The sequence below is a fragment of the Symphalangus syndactylus genome, chromosome 4, assembly GCF_028878055.3.
Source record: "Symphalangus syndactylus isolate Jambi chromosome 4, NHGRI_mSymSyn1-v2.1_pri, whole genome shotgun sequence".
Lineage (NCBI taxonomy): Eukaryota > Metazoa > Chordata > Mammalia > Primates > Hylobatidae > Symphalangus > Symphalangus syndactylus.
In genome coordinates this window covers 142,482,232-142,509,370 of record NC_072426.2, presented here as the reverse complement: position 1 = coordinate 142,509,370, position 27,139 = coordinate 142,482,232, and the positions used below count along the sequence as shown (strand labels likewise).

Below are 27,139 nucleotides of genomic sequence, written 5' to 3'. Positions count from 1 at the left end.
TGTATGATTCTGTAATGGTGGATACATGTGATTAAACGTTTTTCCAAAACCATGGCATAGAACACCAAGAGGGAACCCCGATGTAAACTGTGGACATAGGTTGATGATGCTTGTCGATGTAGGTTCACTGATTGTAAGAAATGTACCCCTTTGGTTAGGGATATTGATTGTAGGAGAGGCTGTGCTTGGCTGTGTTTAGGAGTATATGGGAACTCTCTGTACTTTCTGCTCAGTTTTGCTGTGAACGTAAAACTGCTGTAAAAGAGTCTTTTTAAAAGGGAAAAAAATTGAAGGAAATTATGAAAAGGGAAAAAACATATAGATACTTGCTTAAATATTAAAAAGTCCTGGGATTATTGTGTCATTCTCTTGTATCAAGCCAGAAAGTTTTACTTTTTCTTTGTAATTGATTAAATATTTCAGAGAATCTTTTAGAAATTAGAAAATAGTCCAGGCGCGGTGGCTCACACCTATAATCCCAGCACTTTGGGAGGCTGAGGCAGGCAGATCACTTGAGGTCGGGAGATTAAGACCAGCCTGACCAACATGGAGAAACCCTGTCTCTACTAAAAATACAAAATTAGCTGGGCATGGTGGCACATGCTTGTAATCCCAGCTGCTCGGGAGGCTGAGGCAGGAGAATTGCTTGAACCCGGGATGCAGGGGTTGCGGTGAGCTGATACTGTGCCATTGCACTCCAGCCTGGGCAACAAGAGCTAAACTCCGTCTCAAAAAAAAAAAAAAAAATCAGAAAACAAGATCTTATAGAAACCTTTATTTATTACTTACAACATTATTAACAAAAAACTAAGTAGTGGAATGACAGGTGAAATGATTAGTTACATTTGGGAAAAAACATGTAACGGTGACTTTTGCAATTTTTCTTGTATTTTCATTATATTGAAAAGCCCCCTCTCCAAGAGATGGTGTCAGGAGTGCAGTTATCCAGATGGTGACTTGGGATGGAGTCAGTGTGATGTGCCAGTTTGATTGGCATCTGACAAATTCTCTGACATATACTGAAACAAAACTTGAGAATATTTTCATCCATAAACCACACACATACATTCACACATCTGTATCTAGGCTTTAATTGTTCATAGCACTTCCCCCCTTTTAATTATGAAAAATGCTGTAGAAGCATGCAGGCCTTCATTTGAATTGTACTAAGTGCAGTTTAGACTAGTCCCTTATTCATAGTAGACAAGTGCTATTGTGATAACCTGCTTATTCTAAGTTCTCCATGGAGAGGTGGTAGTTTGGTGTTCTTTGATTTAGTTTCTTCTTTTTTTTTTGAGATGGAGTCTCGCTCTGTCGCCCAGGCTGGAGTACGGTGGCCCAATCTCAGCTCACTGCAAGCTCCGCCTCCCGGGTTCACGCCATTCTCCTGCCTCAGCCTCCCAAGTAGCTGGGACTACAGGCGTCTGCCACCACGCCCACCTAATTTTTTGTATTTTTAGTAGAGACAGGGTTTCACCATGTTAGCCAGGATGGTCTCGATCTCCTGACCTCGTGATCTGCCCGCCTTGCCCTCCCAAAGTGCTGAGATTACAGGCATGAGCCACCATGCTCAACACCATGCTCGGCTAGTTTCTTCTTTGGAGAGTGGGTCATAATACTAAATCCTGCTCACCAAAGGACAGTAGAGATATTTTATGGGATTTTGGGTTTAAGGATATAAGTGTTTTGTCTTTTGTCCTTATTTGCATTGTTCTATAAAAATAAATCCGTTTTGAGGAAGTAGGGTTTTTTGAGAGCATTAAAGCTGCATCACAAAAATTAAGTAATAATTATGCTAAATTATGCATGTGTTAAAAGTAAAACCTTAGACAAACTAAATTGTGTAAAGAACAATTTGCAAATTGGGCAGTCCCTGAGCCAGAATAGGTTGAGAGAGACTCTGGCACTGTGCATGGTTGAAGGTTTGTGGACAGAGAAAGGAAAGTGATGTACAGAAAATGGAACTGAGGTACAGAAACAACTGTCTTCATTACAGCTTGATGTTTTGAACCTTATTTGAATATGATATGAACAGCCTTTAATTGGCTGAAACTCAGTGATTGACACAAGGGTAGGTTACAGTCTTTTTACACATCCAGTCGGGTCACAGTTCACTATGCACGGAGAAACTTTTAGGCAGAACCTAAAATATGTAAGGAGGCCACTTTAGGCTAAACTTAATTTAACATGTTATTATGAAAAGAAAATAATTTTTCATTCATAATTTAGGTAAATGTAACTATTTTAGTAGGGTTTTATTTAATTTTAAAAGAGGCTTACACCACTTTTGGAAGTGATAGATTAAAATCTGCATAATGTTTCACTGTAATTTATAGAATTAGCATTTACTCAAATTTTTTCATCATTCTACATATAATCGTAGGTTAAAGCATATCTGCAGTATGAGCCAAGCAGTCATATAAGATGTTTTGTCTTCATGTGAATTAGAAGGTAAAGCTCACAGTTTTCAAATGCAAATAATTCTTCATGGTAAGATGATGCAAATATGTAAGGGAAATAAATATTGAAAGGAGAGTAGGAGGGAAAGGCAAGAGGAGAGAAGGGTAAAATAGCAGAAAGACTCCAGATGGAGGTGAGAAGGAGATGCATTAGTGAGAGAGGAAGGCAGGAAAAGACCTACAGAATAGAGGTTTGAGAACTAATAAAATGGCATAAAGAGTCCGGGCATGGTGCCTCATGCCTGTGGTTCCACCGTTTTGGGAGGTCAAGACAGGCATATTGCTTGAGCTCAGGAGTTTGAGACCAGCCTAGGCAACATGGCGAACCCCATCTCTACAAAAAAAAAAAAAAAATACAAAATTTAGCTGGCTGTGGTGACGTGTGCCTGTAGTCCCAGCTACTTGAAAGACTAGGGAGAGAGGATCGCTTGAGCTGGAGAGGTCAAGGCTGCAGTGAGCCGTGATTGTGTCATTGCACTCCAGCCTGGGCAACAGAGTGAGACCCTGTCTCCAAAAATAAAAAAAAAGGGCATGAAGAAAAAGCAGTTAACATTTATTGTATGCCATGAATTGCACCAACACTTTCTGGTACATTACAGTGTTATCTATCTTATTATCTTCATTTTACAGATAAGGAAACTTGAGTATATTTATGTCACAGTGTGAGTTAATGGTGGGACCAGGGTTTGAACTTATATTGTTTACTTTTCTAATAATGCTTACTGACTCTCACCATGAGCTTAATGTTGATACTGAAAATACTACAGTTACAAGCAAGATATGGTCCCTGTCCTCACTCTGTTATTCCAATAGGGAAGGTGGACTGTTAACTATTCAATTACAGTCCATGAGGATAGGTACTGTAGGATGAGGAATGTAGTAGGAGAGTTCCTAGGGGACGATACCTTAAACTGACTTGGCATCAGGGAAAGCATCCTGGATGAAGTGGATCCTTATCTGAGTACTGAAGGACAAGTTGGCTGAAAGGACACTGTCTTTTTCTATAACTTGCTGCCTCAATTGTTTTTGTTTTTTTGACAGGGTCTTGCTCGGTCACCCAGGCTGGAGTGCAGTGGCATGATCTCAGCTCACTGCAACCTCCGCCTCCTGGGTTCAAGCGATTCTCCTGCCTCACCCTCCTGAGTAGCTGGGATCACAGGTGCACGCCACCACGTCTGGCTGATTTTTGTATTTTTAGTAGAGATGGAGTTTCACCATATTGGCCGGGCTGGTCTTGAACTTCTGACCTCAAGTGATCACCTGCCTCAGCCTCCCAAAGTGCTGGGATTACAGGCGTGAGCCACCACGCCCTGCCCTACTGCCTTATTTTTTATTTTGTTTGGTGTGTTTTTCGTCTTTTGTCTCATTTTCTTTCTTTCTTTTTTTTTTTTTTTTCAGTCCCTTGCTTATTTTTTTAGTCACAGTAACTATCTTGAGAAAAGTTTTCAAATCTTTATTCATGCCCAGGGGTTTCTGTGTAGGCCCACGCCTACTTCTTGGCTTTCCCTTGAATTACAAAGGACTTGAAATGAATGTTGGGTAGCTTTCCAGGAGCTGGACCTGAATGAAGGAGGCAGAGAGATAAGGCAAGCCTGATGCAGCTTCAGACTAGATGTTTGATGCCTGATTCAAAACTCAAGTGTGTGTCATCTGCTCTTCTCCTTGGGGCACTAAGACAGAGTGAAATTGGTATAACTAAGATGACTAATTGCCTTTTAGATTATATGTTCTTAATTTAGTAATTAGGAATGAAAATAATTATTTATTATTATATCATTAGGAAAGAAATAGTTGACTTGATAGCAACACACATACACACACACACTCACTCACATTTTTAAGAAACTTTTGTGTCTGTCTTACTAAAAAGAGGTATAATTTTATCACAGTAAGACTTAATTTTCATCTTTTCTCCCCTACCCATTGCTGCTTCCTTTGCCTACTACAAGACTTTCTTTAGGCATATGATTAAAAGTGAGAGGGAAAATGAGGGCACAATGTGTTCCTGTGGGCAACAAAAGGATGAATGAAATTCCTATAGAAGATAAACTGGGTGGAAGGGCAGAGGTCATTTAAACTCTGGACAGAAACGGCTATTACTTGGGGTCAGGCAGTGGGGGTGGGGATGAAGGAGAGTTAGTGAAGGAATGTGGTTTCCTTTTAGGAAAAAAAAATAAAACTTGAGGACTTAAATAAGCAATTCTGGGCTCAATCTTTACATTTCCAAGTGTGCTTTTATTTTGGTATGTTTCATGTTACCTAGTGCATAGCATCTTACCCCCAGATGTGGAAGCCTGGCAAAGTAGAGTCTATGCTCATTCAATTTTGTTTTGGTTCCCATCCCCCTCTTCCCAGGACCCTGCTTGTCTCTTTGGTGCAGGATCCCCCCCCACCCCTACTGACACCCCCCATGGTGTCATTAGTCCTGTGATCTGAGTCCAGCTCTGCGGGAGGGAGAGGTTTGCTTCTGTGAGGACCCTTTAGAAAGTGGCACCTGTATAAACAACTGTCTCTTGTCCTCTGCTGAGTCTTGGCTTTTGACATAGTAGACAAGGAGTTAAGAAAAAGGGAGCTTTCTAAACAAGTGTCTTACGTAGAGGTAGATTGACTGGGACTGGCCCAGCCATCACATTCTAGAGTTGGGTTTATCTTCACAGCAAAGCTGGAAGCATCCAGAACCTGGACTGCCTCAAGAATGAGAAAGACCACTGCAGAGCTGACCACATTCTATGGACAGAATTCTAGTCTTTGCAGTTCTTCTTAGGGTATTGTTGATTCAGAGGCCAGAGTCTAATCCTAAAAGGTTTTGGTATATGACTTGTTTTAAAATGTAGGAATTTTGGTTTAGCAGATGGTATAATATCCAGAAATTAGATCTCATTTCTCTTTATTATTTTAAAATTACTTATTTATTTGAGACAGGGTCTTACTCAGTCACCTAGACTGGAGCACAGTGGCATGATCATGGCTCACTGTAACCTTAAACTCTTGGGCTCAAGTGACCCTCTTGCCTTAGCTTCTTGAGTAACTAGGAGTACAGGAGCATGCCACCATGCCTGACTAATTCTTTTATTTTTTGTAGAGGTGGGGTCTTTTGGCCAGGCTCAGTGGCTGATGCCCATAATCCCAGCCTGTTGGGAGGCTGAGGCAGGAGGATTGCTTGGGCTTAGGAGTTTGAGACCAGCCTGGGCAACCTAGCGAGACCTTATCTCTACTGTAGAGAAAAAAGTTAGCCAGGCATGGTAGCACCCACTTGTAGTCCAGCTATTTGGGAGGCTGAGGTGGGAGGATGGCTTGACCTTGGGAGATCAAGGCTGCAGTGAGCTACGATCATGCTATTGCACTCCAGCCTGGGTGACGAGTGAAACCCTGTCTCAAAAAAAAAGAGAGATGGGGTCTTACTATGTTGTCCATGCCAGTCTTGAACTCTTGGCTTCAAGTGATCCCAGTTCTTCCTCCCAAAGTGCTAGAATTACAGGCATGAGCCACTGAACCTGGCCTCTTTCTTTTTATAATAATTCTCCATTCATTTTGTCATTGACCTTATTGGTTCTTTATTTCCCACTGGTAAAATGAATGCAACACTACATGTCATTTTCTTAGGTCTCTGATGGCTTGTGTGTTTTCCTCTGTGCACCCTATAAAGGTTAGACCTTTGATGCACCCAAGGTATCCTGTTAGCTTGGGGCAGGGATTCTCTATAATTTGTCTTTGTAGCAGCAGTGATGAACACTGCACATAATAAGCACTTGTCCCAAATGTTTCTTGACTTCATTTATGTAAAGTGAATCCCTTGGTGGACTTTTTTTGTTTTTATATAATTTAAAAAAATTTTTTGTGGAGACAGTGTCTCACCATGTTGCTTAGGCTGGTTTCAAACTCCTGGCTTCAAGCCATCCTCCCACCTTGGCTTCCCAAAGTACTGGAATTATGGGTGTGAACCACCCCTCTTCCACCAGCCCCTTGAATGGATGTTAGACTCTAGGGCAGTGTAAGCAAACTCCTAGGTGGGCGTGGGTCACTAAATGATTGCAAAGGGGGATGAATCCAGAGGGACTTCAAACATCCATTTTAGATTGAATCATGTGTGGCATGCTAAGGTATCATTTTCAAATATTTAAAAGTGCTGTCGTTTATAGCATGAAGATTTCATAGGTTTTATCGTATTTTCCTAATGTTCTCTTGAGAGTTGTGATATGCAAGAGATGCTCTTTAGCACCACTGTTCTAAAATCCTTGAAATTACTGATCTTGAAAGAGACTTTTCTTTGTCACTAATGTTTGCATTTGCTGTGTTCCCCAGTTTTATCACTATGTATTCCACTTAAAACTATTAGTTAAAAATATGAATATATTGTTTTTGTAATGTTAGCAGTGGAGAGAACCAGTTGTAAAAGGCCCAAAATGTAAATATCCCTAATGAGCCAAAAATTGCTTTTTTCAGAGGCTATTTTTGCCAAGGATTTGAAATCTCCTTTGGATGCATGTTTGTTTTCTCAAATCAGGATATGGGTTTTGTACATTTCTATATCTGTGGTTGAGAAATTCTTTAAATATTCCTGGGGTTCTCTTGTGCTTTCCTTGAGTCAGAAAAATTTCATTGTGTTGATATGGTACGTTGGTAAATTTCAAGAAAGGGAAAGATAAATTTATTAGTCCTGCTAATGTCATTGGGCTCCTTTCAGAGTGAAAAAATATGCTGAAGATTTTCTGACAGGTGCGTATTTGTCAACACTTCATGAGAGCAAATGGGAAAAAAGAACCCAAGAAGGATATGCTCAGTGCTGCACTGTGCTCCGGAGTTCAGGGCAGGCAGTATGTTGACATGCCTGGAAATTGGCCTGCATTTTTTGGTGATTTGATCTTATTTTTACAAAACTAGTTATTAATATAAAAGAGATAGCACTTGGGAGAGTTGCCATGCTTATTACTACCTTATTAGTGGGATTACAAAAATATAAATTAGTTTTTATGATAGAAATCTGACAAGTCATTTCTGTTTCTCCAAAGACATGCACATGTGGTGTTAATTTCGACCTGATTCATAGGTCCTCTGATACCCTAACACACAAAAAGCATATGCAAAAAAGATAGACTTATTGGCATTAACTTTCTTCCAGCTCTTGCCAACAAAGAAATACTATGTACGAAATCTGAATCTGGTTTCAAAACAAATGTCAGAATTTTAAAACACTGGATTTACTGGAACATAAATAGTTCATTTAATGAAGCTATTTCCCTTGACTCCCTTGTTACTCTGTCAGCACATCAGGTAACTCCACTCCATGTTGCTAGTAAATTTCCATTTTAATGTATGATTCCTCCTTTTCCTTAGTTTACTAATGACTGATTGACCCAGAAAAAGAAACTTCGGTCCTCTTATAAAGCCTTTTTAAAAATCAGCAAGCAACTTCTTAATATTAGAATTTTTTTTTTCAAATGTCAGAAACAAGATAAAATATGAGCTCAGACTCTTCAAAAGGAGAAGGTGGCTGGGCGCGGTGGCTCATGCCTGTAATCCCAACACTTTGGGAGGCCGAGGTGGGTGGATCACGAGGTCAGGAGATCGAGACCATCCTGGTCAATGTGGTGAAACCCCGTCTCTACTAAAATACAAAAAATTAGCCGGGCGTGGTGGTGCATGCCTGTAGTCCCAGCTACTCAGGGGGCTGAGGTAGGTGAATCACTTGAACCCAGGAGGCGGAGATTGCAGTGAGCCAAGATCATGCCACTGCACTCCAGCCTGGCGACAAAACGAGACTCCGTCTCAAAAAAAAAAAAAAAAGAGAAAGTAATATATGTGATAACCAGGTAAGAGTTAGTGTAATTTCTGTAAACTAATCGTGTATTGAATACTCTACTTCATGCTGTTTCTAATATATATGGAGTGTTAAACTTGGTTTAAGTTTTTTGTTTGAGTGTTGTTGGGAGTAAGAGACATTATTATAAAAATGTGTTGTTTAGATTTTGAGGGGGATAAAACCTTTGACAGAGAATAGGATGATTGAATGAAATGATGTGCTGGAAATTTCATTGAATTAGTTTGATTAAAAGATGCACACCTGAAACTTAAAAGAAACTATAGTACTTGGAACCTTTGGGAAGCACCTGAGGAACAGTGCTGCAGTCTTTAGAAAGTAACTCTGTTTTCATCATATTCTCTGTGGGATTTGTTTGTTTTGGTTTACCTCATCTCATTTGATAATCCACCATGGTTTTACTTACCCTTGAGTTCTTTTTCCTCAAAGTTTAAATGAGGTTAAAGTAAGTTAGAGTTAGAGGGAGTGAAGAGAGATGACTGGTATTTTTTGAATGCCTTCAATGTGCCAAGATTATGCCAGGCGCTTTCTTCATAGTAGTCCTGTGGGATAAAAAGTTTTAATTCTCGCTTTGTAAAAAGTAATTGCTGAAGGTCACATAGCTAATTAGTAGTGCAACCAGACTTTAAAACCCTATCTATTTAGTACCAGTGTCTGCGTTATTTTCTGTAATGTGCTTCTAAATACATAATTTTGTAGAATCAATATCTTGTAGGGAGTATGGAAGAGAAGATAAGAAAACTATGGAGATTATTCAGTCATTCGTTTCACAGTTATTTTTGTGTACCAGATACTGTTCTAGGTATATCTTCAAACAAGCAAAACAGATTACATTATTTTCTATCACTTAAATATTCCATACACTTATAGAAGGAAATTCTTGTTTCTGGTAGGGATTGCGGAACAATTAGAACAGAATTCCAGGATTTTTTTTTTTTTTCTTGAGACAGGGTCTGGCTCAGTTGCCCAGGCTGGACTGCAATGGTGCCATCTCAGCTCACTGCAACCTCCACCTCCCAGGCTCAAACCATCCTCCCACTTCAGCCTTCCGAGTAGCTGGGATTACAGGCTAATTTTTGTATTTTTGGTAGAGGTGGGGTTTCGCCATGTTGCCCAGGCTGGTCTAGAACTCCTGGATTCAAGCAATGCACCAATCTCAGCCTCCCAAAGTGCTGGGATTGCAGGCATGAGCCACTGTGCTTGGCCAGTTCTAGGATATTTTTATTTGCTCTTTTAACTACAAAGAGCAAGATGCTTTGAGTTATGAGTTGATACTCTGTGATACACTTTAGCAGCTATGTGAATGTGTGGCTTACTAAATAACAGCATGTTCTTAAGTGTTTTCTGTGAGACATTTAGTCAAATAATTTTGGAAAATGCTTGTTTAGCATTTTCTTAACAATAAACAGGTGTCTTTGCGGCAGAACTTCTCAGAACCCTTCCATGCTTACCATAGACCTTTTTTTCTCCAAGAGCCATCTATCCCAAATAGTGTTCAGGAGAATATACATTAGTATATAGATACAGAATGTTATGTCTTCTTCCTTTAGATATATACACTTTAAATTGTTTTCCTGCTGAGAAAGCACACAATTACCAGTTTTTCCGTTTCTTTCTTTGAAGACCACCTCAGCATTTATAATGGTAAATTTATTAAGCTTTATTTTAGGTACAAAGTTTAAGTATCTGATGACAACAACATATCTAAGGGATTCAAAGGGGTTAGATTTTCTTTTTGTCATAAGCTATTTCTCCACTTTTCCTGAAGTTGCTAGGTAAAATTATTGTGTTATTTCTGTAGAAATAGGGAGTTAGGCAGGCTTGGAATTAACTGATGCTTTGGTTTCTGAAGGTAGGTATTTACTACCCTTGTGTTTTCAGAGGTTCAGACAATTGTCACTGTGCTATTAACCCAAATAATAATTATAAGCTAGCTGTAAGGAGAATGAGTTTTTTATTCATTATACATTGTCCTTTAAAAGGAACCACATCCCCTCCTTCAGATGAGATGGTAAATTGAAACAGTGCTGCCCAGCCTGGACTTCATTTCTCATCCACACAGAGGCTCACTGTCTGAGGCTTTAAAATGTGTACTCTATTTGCCTCGATATGTGGGCACAAGAGAAAAATAGAGAGGGCTGAGAGTCAAGGTTGACCTCATACCAAGAACTAGCCTCCTACAGAGGGAGGTAAACATTAAACTGAAGCATCAGGGTAAAGAAACAGTTTTTGTTAGGGCCAAAGCACTAACACTATTCCTTGTCTTCCCAGCACCAAGAACACAAAGTAGGCCCTTAATAAATATTTGCTGAATAAGTACTTCCATTGCAACTCTATATCTATATCCTGAGGTCAGAGATAGCTGTAAATTTTGGGGGAGTAAGATTTTTTTTTGTTTTTTAAGCTGACAGCATTGTCTCTCTTTTAATTCTCACAACATTATGAGATACTTCCTCATTTTACAGATGGGTAAAGGGAAACTTGAGAACATTAGATACTGTGTCCAAAGACTCCTCTCTCATAGCTATCAGAACTGGGGTGTGAACCCAAGTTCACTGACTCTGGTACAGGTCCTTGCAGTTTAAACCAAGTATCCTGTGCTACTAGGTTTCTCTACTTGCCTCTGTAGTGATGACAGATGGGTTTTCTGTGTTAAGACCTCATCCCTAGGATTTTTAATAGTAACCTTTGACTTACATTGGAAAAAATAAAATCAACATATGATTTCAACTGGGAAATCAGAGCCTCAGGAGAAGTCAATAGTGTTTTCTCTGTGACTTCACAGGAAGTTACCATGGAAATGATTATGGTATTATGAATACAAAATTATAACTTTGACTGGGAAATAAGCTGCCTAAAGAGACAAAATGCTAAGGAATAGCAAAGTCGTTGTTATGAAAGTGGCTTTTAGATTTTAGATGAACACACTTAGCAACATGAAGTCTAAATGCCTAGTCTCCTTTAGCATTCCTGAAACATCAGTGTTAAATTATTCTTTTAACTCTCCCTGGTTTTGTTACTACTTTCAGAACTTGTTGAAAGTAAAATAATTCCCATGTGTGCCTATGTGTTTTTAGTTTGGCAAATATTGTTTTTTACAGATCCTCCCTGCCCTAGCCCCGCTCTAATCCTTTCTTCAAAGTATTCCCAATGGAGATAAATTGTTTCCTGGTTTTTGCATCAACAAATTCCCTGCAGAATAAGTATTCGTTAATTGTTAAAGCCAGCTCTGGCAGTAGATGGAGAGGCCGTGATGTTTTTCTAATAGAAACTTTAATTCCAAATTTCATTGTTCCTGCTACTTTTCACTAAATTTAATCCTTTTAAAAATGTTAATTTTAAAAATATTGATCGTATATTTTACATTTTATCATAGAAAAGGTTTTTTTCAGATTGCCAGTAATCAGAAATGGTGACAATACTGTATTATTGTTTGCCATCTTAATTTTTTTATATTTGGAATCCTGTTGTGTTTTTAAAATTTATTTAACTGACATTGTGTCTGACTGGCTCAAGAGCACACTGAAACTTCTGTTCTCTTACTGCTGTCATTTTACTTTGAAAGGGCCAAGTATTCTAGACAGGGACCTCATAGCTGTTCTAACCCATTAAGCTCTAGAAACTTACCAGTTTACTCATCTCAGTTGGGATGGACTATTCTGGAATCTGATGTACTTGTCTCACCAGACTACTCTGGTATCTAAAGTATCTTCCTAATCTGTGATGGGGACGAGAAGAGTGAATAGCCGTGGAACTTTCTTTTAAATAAAAAGATTTTTTAATAGTAAAGGGAGCACGTAGTTGAACTGGTCACAAATATATGTGCCAGTGTATCACATAGTAATACATATGATACATATGAAAGATTATGTAAGGTATACGTAAGTTATGAAACTTGTTTTTTCCTCACATTATGTTTTCTGTAACATAATGTTTTTTTCCTCACATTATGTTTCTGATTCATCCCTGTTGTGAGCTGTGGTTCATTCTTACTGAAGTAAATACTTCTTTTTTCTGAAGTAAATATTTATTTTCTAGTGTTTACTTTGACTCATGGGTTATTTAGAAATGCTTTAAAATTTTCTAACTATGGAGATTTTATTTTTATATAATTGATTTTTAACTTAATTGCTTTGTGATTAAGGGGCATGGTCTATATAATACCTATTGTTGGAACTCCATTGAGACTGGTTTTGTGGCTTAACATATACACAGGTTTTGGAAATATGTATGTGAAAACAGTGTGTACTTTTATTTGGCATTACTACACATGTCCTCTGCATCAAACATATTTTAGAATCTCTGACTACATGATGAGTTCATTAATTTCTTCTGTGTTTTTATTAAATCTTGCTCTATACATATTTGAGGCTATTTTAATAGATGTTTAAATATATGGAATTAGTATACTTTCCTGTTAAATTTACCATTATGTAGGTACTCTCTTTATTCCTTTTTTTTTGGTGGAGTCCATTTTAAAATGATACTGATGTAGTACATAACTTTATTTAGGTTCATATTTGCCTGGAATATTTTCTCATGCTTTCGATCTTTTATGTCTTTATGTTTTAGGTGTGCCTCTTATAAAGAGCATACTGCTTCATTTTGTTATTGTTTTAAAATACATTATAATATCTAATTTTTAACTGGTAGATTAATTTTCATGTATTGTGCTTGCTGAATGTTTGATGTTGTTACTGTCACCTCACCTTAATACTTTATTTATATTTGTCACACCTTTTTATCCATTTCCCTTTCTCTTTTATTGTCTTTCTTTTTAAATTGTTTGAATTTTGTTTGTTTTCTTATTCCCAGTGGATTGGAAGCTGTGACAGACCCTCCTAGCTGCTCTCAAAAACATATTCGTCTCCTCTGTTTTTTGTTTTTTTTGTGCATACACTAAGCCACATTTTCCAAGACCATTTGCTGTTATACATTACTGTGTGACTGAGATCTAACCAGTGGGATGTGAACAGAAGTGACTTTTACCATGTTGGGGTCAAGGCTTTTAGGGAGTGCTTGGACTTCATCCATGCCACTTTTCACTTCTGCTCTCTGGATGCACAAGATTATAAGACCCTGATGGTTGGTGAAGCCACAAGATGATAAGAACCTGAGTCTTTGAACGTCTGTGTCGAGGAAAACCACCTGCCAACCAAACATTAGACTGTTATGAGAATGATGTGTTAAGCCACTGAAATCTGGGGGTTTGTAACAGCAGCTAATGTTTTTATAAACGTAGAAATTGTACAGTTTTTATTATTTTATGAGTACCTTGAAATTGTCTATGCATACCTAGCAGTCTAAACCTGATATTAAATGCCTCCCAAATACCATGAGGATCTTCAAATACAACTCCAGTTGCTTCTCTCCTACTTTACATGCTGCCCTTTTAAAACCCTAGACTTTATTATTGTATTATTGATTGTTTAGGTTTGCCACTGTTTTATCAATTTATTTGCTTCCTTTTCCTTCTTACAACTCAGACCTGCTTTCTAGAAGTATTGTCCTTCTTAAAGTATTCCTTTAGAAGCTCCAGTGGGCAAAATCCTGCTGGTAATAAATCCTCTCAGTTTTTGTCTACAGAGGTCATTATTTTTCTCTTGTTCTTGTTTTAAGTCTAGACTGATATATTTTCTCTCAGCACTTTAAAGATATTTCCACAAACCGTTGGCCTCTATTGTTTCTGTTGAAGTCTGTTTTCAGCCTAATTGTCATTTCTTTGTTAGATTCTCTTTTTTCTCTTGTAAAGTCTTCTCTTTGTCTTTGATGTTCTGCAATTTTATGATAATATGTCTAGGTGCAATTTCTTTTTATTTATTCTCTTTAGTAATCGTTTTGCTTAATATACTTACGTATACATGTATAAAGATTTATACAAATTAGATGCTCTAAAAAAGATCATTTGATTTATTTCCATAGAGAATGCATTATTTCTAATAATGTAAATATGTTTCAAAATATACAAATCAGGATGCATGTATTAATACATATATACTATATTTAGCATAATATAAAAAGGAGCAAAAACAAGTGTATGTATTTTGTGGACATTCACAAATGTGTATATTTTAAAGTATACATTTATATTGACTAGTCCTATGGAAAATTACAGCATATTAAGCATGAAGAATCTGCTGATTTAACACTCACTCTACTATTTGTAGACTGTTTGCAGTACAGAAGGAGAACACTAATATTAATATAACTGGGGATGTTAAAAGTATTCATTGTGCCAGTATCCTAAGAATTAGGCCTTCATTTGTGGTTTAAAGTGTTGAAAGCCACAGTAACCTGAAAACCAATTTGTGATTATGGAAAGCAAATGAAGATGGAGACGGAGGACTTTGTTTCAGATGTTTCCATAAGGCAATTTGCCTTTTTCTCTAACTCACAAATATTGCCAGAAAGCCTGGAAAATCTCATTAGATGCAATAATTTGGACCAATTGATTTTTCTTAAAGCACAATAGTATTATGAAGCCTTTACATTTCTACATTTAAAGGAGAACATTCTGATTTTGAGGGGTCACTTTGTATTTGGCAGTCTGAGCAAGTCTATGAACCATAGTTTTCTTATACAGCAAAGAAAACAGTTGAAACTTTGTGTATTTTATCTTGATCAGAGTCTTATTATACTTTGGAGTCCACTTTTAGTAATATTTTAAAGGGATATAATATAATATTATTCTAACCAAAAAGTGCTGAAGAGATTTCATTTATTAGTTGTAGTAGTATCAGGTCTTTGAATTTGTGATTTTATAAAAAAAGTGTCAGTAAGTTTATACCTATAAAAGGGTTATTACATCATTCTGGATACAGTTTGTTTTATAAGACATAATACAACAAACACAATTATCCTAAGGTGGGCTTTTTTTTTTTTTTTTTTGAGACAGAGTCTTGCTTTTGTCGCCCAGGCTGGAGTACAGTGGGGCAATCTTGGCTCACTGTAACGTCTGCCTCCTGGGTTCAAGCGATTCTCCTGCCTCAGCCTCCTGAGTAGCTGGGATTACAGGGGCACCACCACGACTGGCTAATTTTTGTGTTTTTAGTAGAGATGGGGTTTCACAATGTTGGCCAGGCTGGGTTTTGAACTCCTGACCTCAGGTGATCCACCTGCCCCGGCCTCCCAAAGTGCTGGGATTACATTCGTGAGCCTCCGTGCCCTGCGGAGTATAAATACTTATAAAATATATAAGTATAAATACTTATATAACATATATACTTATATATTTATGTAAATATTTACATAAATATATACTTATATATTTATACTTATATAAGTATAAATACTTATAAAAATATTTTTACTTATTTTTTATAAGTAAAAATAAAAGTAATAGAATTGGCCGGGCATGGTGCCTCATGTCTATAATCCTAGCACTTTGGGGGGCTGAGGCAGGTGGATCACCTGAGGTCAGGAGCTCAAGACCAGACTAGCCAACATGGTGAAACCCCATCTCTACTAAAAATACAAAAATTAGTCAGACGTGATGGCAGGCACCTGTAATCCCAGCTACTCAGGAGGCTGAGGCAGGAGAATTGCTTGAACCCAGGAGGTGGAAGTTGTAGTGAGCTGAGATAGTGCCACTGCACTCCAGCCTGGATGAAAGAGTGAGACAATGTCTCAAAAAATAATAAATAAAAGTAATAGAATTAAGGATGACCTTTTCTTTTACATTTTTGAGTGCTTTTTTATTCATTATTTTTTAAATAGGCAAAACTAATTAACAGACTTAAAAATAGAGAGTAACATGTCTTATTGGATAAAACTAAAGCAATAATAAACCTACTTCATAGATTAAGTTATAGGGTTTAAGGTGATACAGTAAAGGAACAGCTTATTAAAATGAAACATAGGGCCAGGAGCTTTCTGTAATGGTAGAGCAAGTAATTTGGATTAACATTCCTGTTGAAGGAGACTAGAAAAGCAAGATAAAGTATAAAAAATTCTGCTTGGAGGCATTGGAGAGGTTATAACATAGTAAAGAATTATGGGTCCAAAATCAAGAAGAAAGAAAGTCCAGCTTCTAATCTTCTCATGCCCTGAAATTAGATTAAGGTGATTCCAGAGTACTAGTCCCACAAGATCTGGCAGGAACAAGTTTAAATTCCCTGGAAGAATATATTAATAATATCCTAGTTCTCAAATTACTTCTACTAACAGTTTTGCAAAAGCAGTATCACACCATAAAAAATATAGTACATTTTTACTTAACATTGTCTATAGGTTCTCAGAAACTGATTTTAAGTGAAATGACACATATAGCAGGTCGTTGAATAACATTGTTTTGTTCAATGTGTTTCATTGTAATGTTGATAAGAAAAAATTGGCTTAATTTTATGGTGTTTTACTTAAAGCCACAGTTTCCAAGAACCTATTGATGATGTTAAGTGAGGACTTACTGTAAACACACACTTGAAGTAGGAAGAAAATATCAGCAAAAACTAGGGAAACAATAGCAATAGAAAAAATACATTAAAGCTTCATAGATTGGCATTATAGAAATAGACTTTATAATTATTGTGTTGGCTGGGCATGGTGGCTCACTCCTGTAATCTCAACACTTTGGGAGGCCAAGGTGAGTGGGTCACCTGAGGTCAGGAGTTCTAGACTAGCCTGGCCAACATGGCAAAAACCTGTCTCTAGGTTAAGAGACCTAAAGGATATGGTACGAGATTTCTAAATACTTGTAAATGGAATCTCAGAAGTAGATGAGCACTAAGGTGGAGCACAGCAGTATTTGAATAGAAAACAGCTGCGAACTTTGTAACATTGATAAATAACTTCTATTTACAAACTCAAGAAATCCTATGAACTCCAAGAATGATAAATAAAAAATAAACTCATACCTAGATATATCACTGTAATGCTAATAAAAGCAGAAACAAAGATAAAATCTTGAAAGCAACCAGATGGGGGGGAAAAAGACAAATTTTCCTAGGAGGTATAATTATAACCAGTAGTAGTAGCTGACTTCTTTCTTAGAAGAAACAGTAGCCAGCAGAAGGCAATGGAGCAATATCTTTAATGTCTAAAAAGTAAGTAGTTGTCAGCCTGGAGTTCTATACCCAACAACCGTATTCTTCAAGTATGAGAGTGAAATAAAGACATTTTCAGCCAAACTGGAAAATTTTGATACCAACAAACAGACTTTAGCTAAAGGAAATGTTAAAGTATGTTATTTAGGTAGGATAAAAATTATCTCAGCTGAAAGATAAAAAATGCAACTATAAATGTGACTGTGTGGATAAATCTAAATACCTAATGACCATACAAAACAACATCAGTGTCTTGTTGGGTTTTAAGATATACATATGAGAGTTAAAACATATGATAAATAGTCTTTTGAAAAGGTGCTCAATATCATTTGTTACAGATGAGAGACAAAACCACTACACCCACAAGGTGTGGCAGAGATGTGAGGCAGCAGGAACATTCATATGCAGCTGGTAGGGAACATGCATTGATACAATCACTTGGGAGACTGGTATAATTTACAACAGTTTATGAAATGCATACCCTATGATCTAGCAGTTTCACTCCTTAGAATACACTTACCAGAAATGCAAACAACAGACACATTCAAGAACATTCATAATAGCATCATGCATAATAACTAACACCTGGAAAGAGCTCAAGTGTTCACCAAGATTAGATGGATAAAATGTTTTATATTTGTATAGTGGAATAGTATGCATCAATGAAAAGTAATAAACTGACACTTACATGTAATCATATGGGTACATTTCACAAATATAATATGGATCAAAAGAAGCCAGACACAAAAGAATACAGCCTGCATGATCCATTTAAATAACATTTTAAAAAGGCAAAACAAAACCAGAGTGTCTAAGGATGCATACTTAGGCAAAAGTCATGATTGTGGTTCCATTTTGGGAAAGGGAGAGGGTAGTTACTAGTAATGTCATAAGGCACACTTCTAGGTTCTGGCAAACTGCGTCTTGTCCTGGTGGTTGTTCCATGAGTGTTTCCCTTTGCGACAAATATTTGAACTGCACATCTTGGTTTTGTGCAGTTTTATATGCTTTATTTTGCAGTACAAAAAGCCTAAAACAGACACTCATGCAATTTTAGTACTATCTAGAAAAATTTTTAGATGGCGACTGCCTGAACTTCATACACTCTGAGTGCGTGTCTCTGTCTCTGTTTTTTTAAAAAAATGTTGGGATGTTCTCTTGGTAGTTTTCCAGCATATTTCATGCTGACTACGAAGGTAGTAGGCTAGTCCCTTTTTACAAGTCTGGCACAAACATGAAAAAAAGACTATCCTTGAGATTGCCTTAGCACAGCTGAGAAAAGACTTTACCAAATATCTAAGGAGAGAAAAAGCAGGGAAAGAATTCCAGTAACAGTAACAGTAACAAAGAAACATAAACCTAAAACAGTCCCTTTTGTTCAGATTTTGAAGTTAACAGCTAATTTATTCCCAAGGCTCGTAGACTCTTTTTTCATCACTGAGTGTTAACTTATAAATAGAAAACTCATTCAGTTGCAGTTCCCAGGCTGAGGGACCTTTCCTTCAGGTGACTGGCAGGGCTGTGTGGTGAGACCTTACCTCCTTATTATACATAGGGAGTGATGTGTTCCCTGACAGGACCTGCACTGTAATAATTACTCAGCCATTACAGTAAGCCATAGCATCCTTAGTAACAGGGTAAATGTCTATTTATTGGTCCTAGAGGGAACAATTTTGGAATGACAGTTTTAACTTGCAGACTTAATATCTGTATATACTGAAGTAAAACATAACAGCCCTGGAATAGCTGCAGGCACTTGTTTATGTTTAAAAGAATAAATATCCCCAAATAACTCTCTGGGGGTGGAGTCCTCGTGCATTGTCTGTCGGAGGCTAACACATCTGCAGCTTTTCTGCTGAAAGTTAAAATTTATACCTAAACTTACCTGGGGGAAGGAGGAGAAAAGGAAAAGGAGCTAACATACATTCATTCATTCATTTATTATTTCCATAGGTTATTGGGGAACGGGTGGTGTTTGGTTACATGAGTGAGTTCTTTAGTGGTGATTTGTGAGATTTTGGGCACCCATCACCTGGGCAGTATGCACTGAGCTCTATTTGTAGTCTTTTATCTCTCACCCCCTTCCCACTCTTTCCCTCGGAGTCCCCAAAGTCCATTGTGTCATTCTTGTGCCTTTGAATCCTCATGGCTTAGCTCCCACTTATGAGTGAGAACATACAATGTTTGGTTTTTCATTCCTGAGTTACTTCACTTAGAATAATAGTCTCCAGTCTCATCCAGGTTGCCTCAAATGCCATTAATTTATTCCTTTTTATGGCTGAGTAGTATTCCATCATATATATATATATATATATATATATGAAACATATATATATATATGAAACATATATATATATATGAAACAGTTTATCCATTTGTTGATGGCCATTTGGATTGGTTCTATGTTTTTGCAATTGCGAATTGTGTGCTATAAACGTGTGTGCAAGTGTCTTTTTCATATAATGACTTCTTTTCCTCTGGGTAGAAACCCAGTAGTGGGATTGCTGGATCAAATGGTAGTTCTACTTTTAGTTCTTTAAGGAATCTCCACACTGTTTTCCATAGTGGTTGTATTAGTTTACATTCCCACCAGCAGTGTAGAAGTGTTCCCTGTTCACCACAGCCACGCCAACACCTACTATTTTTTGATTTTTTGATTATGGCCATTCTTACAGGAGTAAGGTGGTATCGCATTATGGTTTTCATTTGCATTTCCCTGATCATTAGTGATGTTCAGCATTTTTTTCATGTGTTTGTTGGCCATTTGTATATCTTCTTTTGAGAATTGTCTATTCATGTCCTGAGCCCACTTTTTGATGAGATTTTTTTTTCTTGTTGATTTGTTTGAGTTCATTGTAGATTCTGGATATTAGTCCTTTGTCAGATGTATAGATTGTGAAGATTTTCTCCCACTCTGTGGGTTGTCTATTTACTCTGCTGTTTCTTTTGCCGTGCAAAAGCTCTTTAGTTTAATTAAGTCCCAGCTATTTACTCTTTGTTTTTATGGCATTTGCTTTTGGGTTCTTGGTCATGAAATCCTTGTCTAAGCCAATGTCTAGAAGGGTTTTTCCAATGTTATCTTCAAGAATTTTTATAGTTTCAGGTCTTAGATTTAAGTCCTTAGTCCATCTTGAGTTGATTTGTGTATAAGGTGAGAGATGAGGATCCATTTTCATTCTCCTACATGTGACCAGCCAATTATCACAGCACCATTTGTTGAAAAAGGCTTTTTTCCCCCACTTTGTTTTTGGTTGCCTTGTCGAAGATCAGCTGGCTGTAAGGATTTGGGGTTATTTCTGGGTTCTCTATTCTGTTGCATTGGTCTATGTGGCTGTTTTTATACCAGTACCATGCTACTGTGGTGACTATGGCTTTAGTGTAGTTTGAAGTCAGGTAATGTGATGCCTCCAGATTTGTTCTTTTTGCTTAGTCTTGCTTTGGCTTTATTGGCTCTTTGTTGGTTCCACATGAATTATAGAATTTTTTTTTTAATTCTGTGAAGAATGATGGTGGTATTTTGATGGGGATTGCATTGAATTTGTAGATTGCTTTTGGCTGTATGGTCATTTTCACAATATTGATTCTACTCAGTCATGAGCATGGGATGTGTTTCCGTTTGTTTGTGTCATCTATGATTTCTTTCAGCAGTGTTTTGTTGTTTCCCTGGTAGAGATCTTTCACTTCCTTGGTTAGGTATATTCCTAAGTTGTTGGTTTTTTTTTTTTTTTTTTTGCAGCTATTGTAAAAGAGGTTGAGTTCTTGATTTGATTATTAGCTGGGTCGCTGTTGGTGTATAGAAGAGCTACTGAGTTGTGTACATTAATTTTGTATGTTGAAGAGGAGTGGTGACAGTGGGCATCCTTGTCTTGTTCCAGTTCTCAGAGGGAATTATTTCAACTTTTCCCCATTTAGTATTATGTTTGCTGTGGGTTTGTCATAGATGGCTTTTATTATATTGAGGTATGTCCCTTGTAAGCCAATTTTGCCCAGAGTTTTAATCATAAAGGGATGCTGGATTTTGTCGAATGCTTTTTCTGCATCTATTGAGATGATGATTTGATTTTTGTTTTTGTTTATGTGGTGTATCACATTTATTGACTTGTGTATGTTAAACCATACCTGCATCCCTTTTATGAAACCCACTTGATCATGGTGGATTATCTTCTTGATATGTTGTTGGATTTGGTTAGCTAGTCCTTTGTTAAGGATTTTAGCATCTATGTTCATCAGGGATATTGGTCTGAAGTTTTCTTTTTTGGTTATGTCCTTTCCTGGTTTTGGTATTAGGGTGATGCTGGCTTCATAGAATGATTTAGGGAGGGTTCCCTCTTTCTCCACCTTGTGGAATAGTGTCAATAGGATTGGGACCAATTCTTTGAATGTCTGGTAGAATTCTGCTGTGAATCCATATGGTCCTGGACTTTTTTTTTTTTTTTTGGTAATTTTAAAATGACCATTTCAGTCTCTCTGCTTGTTATTTGTCTGTTCTGGGTATCTAATTCTTCCTGATTAAGCTAGGAGGGTTGTATCTCTCTAGGAATTTATCCATCTCCTCTAGGTTTTCTAGTTTATGTGTGTAAAGGTGTTCATAGTAGCCTTGAATGATCTTTTATATTTCTGTTGTCAGTTGTAATGTCTCTCGTTTTGTTTCTTATTGAGCTTATTTGGATTTTCTCTCTTCTTTTCTTTGTTAATCTTGCTACTGGTCTATCAATTTGATTTATCTTTTCAAAGAACCAGCTTTTTGTTTCATTTATCTTTTGTATTTTTTGTTTCAATTTCATTTAGTTCTGCTCTGATCTTGGTTATTGCCTTTCTTCTGCTGGGTTCAGGTTTGGTTTGTTCTTGTTTCTCTGGTTGCTTGAGGTGTGACCTTAGAATGTCTGTGCTGTTTCATACCTTTTGATGTAGGCGTTTAGGGCTATGAACTTTCCTCTTGGCACTGCCTTTTGCTGTGTCCCATAGGTTTTGATAGTTTGTGTCACTATTGTCACTCAGAAGAATTTTTAAATTTTCATCTTGATTTCATTTTTGACCCAATGATTCAGGAGCAGGTTATTTAATTTCCATGTATTTGCATGGTTTTGAAGGTTCCTTTTGGAGTTGATTTCCAGTTTTATTCCACTGTGGTCTGAGAGAGTGCTTGATATAATTTCAGTTGAAAAGGAGCTAACATTTATTGAGTGTAGTAGACTTGAGTAGCATTAGGTGCTTTACATACTTGATCTCCCTTCAGCCTTACAACACTTGAATGAAGAAATTAAACTTCAGAGATTCGAGCAACGTGCCCAAGAGCACACAGCTAACCAGCAGTGGGTCAGAAATAGGAGCCCACGACTGCCTGGTCCCAAAGCTTGTCTTTTCCTATGCACCCAACTTTCTCTAACAGCATAGGCCACCACTGGTTTTATTTTTAACCTGTGGTATTGCACTGATAGCTGTGGCAACAGAAACTTTATGACTTGAAAGATCTGTAGAGGAGTCCTGGGGAGAGGAAAGCAACAGTGTACCTGCTTTCTTTTCACATGTAGTTCTTTCCTGCCCTGACATGGATCTTGTTCTGGCTTTTCACCTCCAGAGCTGTGACGAGGAGTAAGAAAACTGGTGCTAACTTACCATGACTTCTGCCAGTCTTGGCCCCATGTGGACTGGTCAAAATGGAATACCAGATATTTTTTAAAAAGTGTTTTAATGGGACTAAAATAACAGCAAAACGTCAGCACGAGGTGCTGCCTGCTTTATGACATAGTTGACTAATTGCAGATAGTTTTTTCTGAATTTCAGTGTTTTGGGAAATGGTATTGTGTTTGCTTATTGTGGTAAATATTCACTTTTGCATCAACGGAAATAGAATTGTGAGAACCACAATGTGCTTCATTTTAGACATTTAGAAAAGCTTCTACTTGAACTGACAAGAATCTCTTCAAAATAACTATTTAAGCCCAAACTATCGTTTTTCTACTAGAATGAGACAGTTAAATTGTATCCCTGGAAGTTTTCATTTTCTTTTTTTCTTCTTGTTGTTTTTTGCTTTTGCACTATATTTATCTTTTTGAAGAGGTTGAGGTAACTACATAATTCCATTGAAAAAGTCAGTTACAAGTGGTACATTGACAAACTATTTCCTTAGTGACGCAACCACCAAAATATTATAGAAGAAAAGAGCATGTGTTTAACGCTCTTTGCTGAAAGCTTGAAGCACAGGCACAAAATTGATACAGGGAGTATGGAAGAAATTATTTTGCCAATTTTGGCCACTTCTGCATAAAGCTTTTCATTTAGAATTTATTAAACTGCCGTATCCAGGTTGAAATTGCCACATAAGCCAGAAAGCTTTAAAGATTTTGAGTGTGTCGATGTTTTTACATGTGGGCTTTTTTTCTGTCGGATTTTCAGTGAATTACAATGATTACAAGTACATTTTCATGAGTTTTTATACTGTAAATAAGGGGAGGGTTTTCAGAAATAATTAGAGACAAGCAGTGTATCATTTGTTAATGGTTATACTATTAGATTATTCTAGTGAAAAAGGGAATAAGTTTAAAAAGTTGCTTGTCAACTACACACACACACACACACACACACACACACACACAGAAATTTGTCGTAAAGAAAATATACTATAGGCTGGGCATGATGGCTCACGCCTATAATCCCAGCACTTTGAGAGACCGAGTCAGGATTGCTTGAGCCCAAGAGTTTGAGACTAGCTTGGGTAATATAGTGAGACTGCATCTCCACAAAAAGTTAAAAAATTAGCCAAGCGTGGTGACGTGCATCTGTAGTCTCAGCTACTCAGAAGGCTTGAGATGGGAGGATCACTTGAGCCTGGGAGGCTGCAATGAGCCAAGATTACAGCACTGCACTCTAGCCTGGGTGACACAGTGAGACCTTGTTTCAATCAGTCAGCACATACATACATATATACGTATGTACACTATATAAGCAAGCTAATTTAAATCTTTTAACCAGAAACTAGGAAAAGAGTTGCAAGTTGCTCTAATAAAATAAGAGATAGCAAAAAGAATATTTTTGTGTAAAATAGAAGCCTTGAGGTTCTAAAGAGAATCTTAATATGGCTTGTAATGGAGATGGTGCTATAAACTAAACTTAAAGGAGAGATTCCTTATTGATATGATGGGAATCTCTCCTTTAAGTTCAGTTTATTTTCTTGACTTTTAATAGTCAAAATGTTTGTATCCGTAGAAATTTTACTAACATTGGTATTTTCTAAAATAACATAAGTCAACTTAAAGGGTCCTTTTATAATAGTGTAATTTTCACTATTTTTTGCACCTGAAGGAACAAGATGTTTTATAATGGAATCAGAAAGAAAATAGAATTTGAGGCCGGGCGCGGTGGCTCACGCCTGTAATCCCAGCACTTTCGGAGGCCGAGGCGGGCGGATCACGAGGTCAGGAGATCGAGACCATCTTGGCTAACACGGTGAAACCCCGTCTCTACTAAAAAATACAAAAAATTAGCCGGGCGAGGTGGCGGGCGCCTGTAGTCCCAGCTACTCGGGAGGCTGAGGCAGGAGAATGGCGTGAACCCCAGGGGGCGGAGCCTGCAGTGAGCCGAGATCGCGCCACTGCACTCCAGCCTGGGCGACAGCGAGACTCCGTCTCAAAAAAAAAAAAAAAAAAAAAAAAAAAAAAGAAAATAGAATTTGATATAAATAAGTGTTTTATAGTTAGTCTCTGAGAAATAATACCAGTTTTATAAAGTGGGATACCTATACTGCCCAAATGCATTCATTTTTTTTTTTTAACTTTTAAGTTCATGGGTACATGTGCAGTATGTGCAGGTTTGTTACATAGGTAAACATGCGTCGTGGAGTTTGTTATACAGATTATTTCATTGCCCAAAAAATTTGTTAACAATAAGTCCAGGCATTTTCCAGCTACCACTCTCCTTAAAGCTACTGTACTCTCTATTTAGAAAATAGGGCAATCATCGCTCTTGCTGTAGAAGTTATCATTCCTTTACTTGTGCAGAATTTTCTATATAACCTGCAGATCTCTAAATCTTTCAGCTGGGTGACATTGTTCTTTCCTTACCAGTCAAATAAAATGACTCAAGTCTCCATCGCATATATTTTGGGAGGTCTACTGTCCTGAGTGTTTCTGAGGATTGCTGGGGAGGAGGCGGGCAGTGGAGAGTGTATGGGTGAAGGTATGTGTGAATAAGCTTATGACAGGCACTTTTCTGGTCTCTAGTCTTGGAATCCTGCCTCCCCATTTGGTTCTTGATTACCCTGTGTAGTTCTCTCCACCCATGATTGCTGCCCCCTCTCTGATCTCATTGCCTCAAGCAGGGAAAATTTCCCTCTCCTTCATTCCTCAAAGCTTTATTTACCCAAAGCTGTTATTAGCACAGACTCTTCTGAAGGCTGGGGTTACGGTAAAGGAGGTGGAATTAGAACATAGTTCAAGTTCCTATCCTATGGGTCTGAGAACCTCCTCAGGCTTGTGGCTGTGGCTGTAGTCAGCTCATCTCCCTCCACTCACAGCCCGAAACTACACCCACCTTCTCGGTACTCTAGGCCTTCACCTTTCTTTATCTCACTTTCCTATCCATGCCAGCTTTGTGAGTTATACCTTTTCAACAACTAAAATACTTCCGTAAAAGAAAAGAATAATGCTCCCTGTGAGTAATGTTTTGTGTTTTTGTTTGTTTGTTTTGTTTTTTTCTGGGCACCTAAAGAGATCAGCTCAGACTGCAGCTCACTTGCAAAATTTTAGAATTCTTCCCTTTTCTCTGCTATGTCTAGTATTCATCAATTGTGTGAGGCTTGTAGTGGGAGGCTATCATTGCCTCCCACCGCTATTTCTCTCTTGGCTGTTGTCCCTGCATTCAGGTGTGGGCTCCCAGACTGCAGAGGCCGTATCTGCCTTGTTCATTCATTTTGTCTTCAATGTTTAGCACAGTGCTTGGCATGTGGTAGGGACCTAATAAATATTTGTGGGATGATTGAACAAAACGAAAGAACAACCGTTTTTAGGTAACTATCTTAATATATAGGGAAGGAAATCTTGACACTCCTATTAAACCTTGTCCTTTTCCACTGGAAACTCCATTCTAGGAAGCAGATAACCCCTGATCACACTTGCAGGACGTCTGGAATGAGGAGGCTTTTATCCTGGTGGTCCTGTAACTTCACTATTTGAAAACTAAGGTGAGGGACCTAGAGTTGGAGTCAGGAAATAAAACCATTTATCTCATATACAATCCCTTGCAAGTGTAATCTTGCCTACTGCTGTCCGTTTTCTACTGCTTAGTCCAGTTTAGGTTTAGGTGATGCTATTCAAGATGTGATTTAGATTGTACACCCTAGGGTGCAGATTTTGTCTTGGCATATTCTATTCTTAGCCAGTGTGCAAAAAATAAATAAATGCCCCAAAACAAAACTTTCTTACCTCAGGTAATTAGGAAGTCAGGAATCTTTTCTCTACCAGTCTTCCTCATCTAGTGATAGGCATCTCCTTTTTAGTGGCTCATAGTTAATTAGTGGTCGCTGTGGATTGAATTTAAAGGTCCTTAGGTTTAGCTCTCTTCAGAATACTATTACATTGTTAAATTTGGCTCAAAAGGAAAGGAATAGCTATCCTCCTGTGAGACTCGGGGAAGTGAAGGAGCTTGCAATGAAGTGAAGCCACCTGGATGCAAGCCCAGGTCTGAATGACTTCACAGCCCATGTTGGTTACGTGTGCTTCATGGCCCTGCCATCTGGCTTTCTAGAATCTTCAAGTGTGGAAGCTGAGATCTGTTTGGATGTGTGCATGTGTGATGTGCTCTGGTATTGCTGATAAAGCTAATAA

General features: G+C 37.7%; 1 protein-coding gene and 1 long non-coding RNA gene across 7 annotated transcripts in view; one reads left to right on the top strand and one right to left on the bottom strand.

The window, feature by feature from the left end:
* Window positions 1–9,847, bottom strand: part of LOC129481229 (uncharacterized) — a 33,508-nt gene extending 23,661 nt beyond the window's left edge. For all 3 annotated transcript variants that reach the window (XR_008657297.2, XR_008657296.2, XR_008657295.2), the window contains exons 1-2: window positions 9,729–9,847; window positions 8,684–8,819 (exon numbers count right to left, since the gene is read on the bottom strand). This is a non-coding gene — a long non-coding RNA (uncharacterized lncRNA). The remainder of the gene's footprint in view (window positions 1–8,683; window positions 8,820–9,728) is intronic.
* SH3RF1 (SH3 domain containing ring finger 1) overlaps window positions 1–27,139 on the top strand; it is a 176,657-nt gene that overhangs the window by 59,425 nt on the left and 90,093 nt on the right. The gene's annotated exons all lie outside the window — the stretch shown is intronic.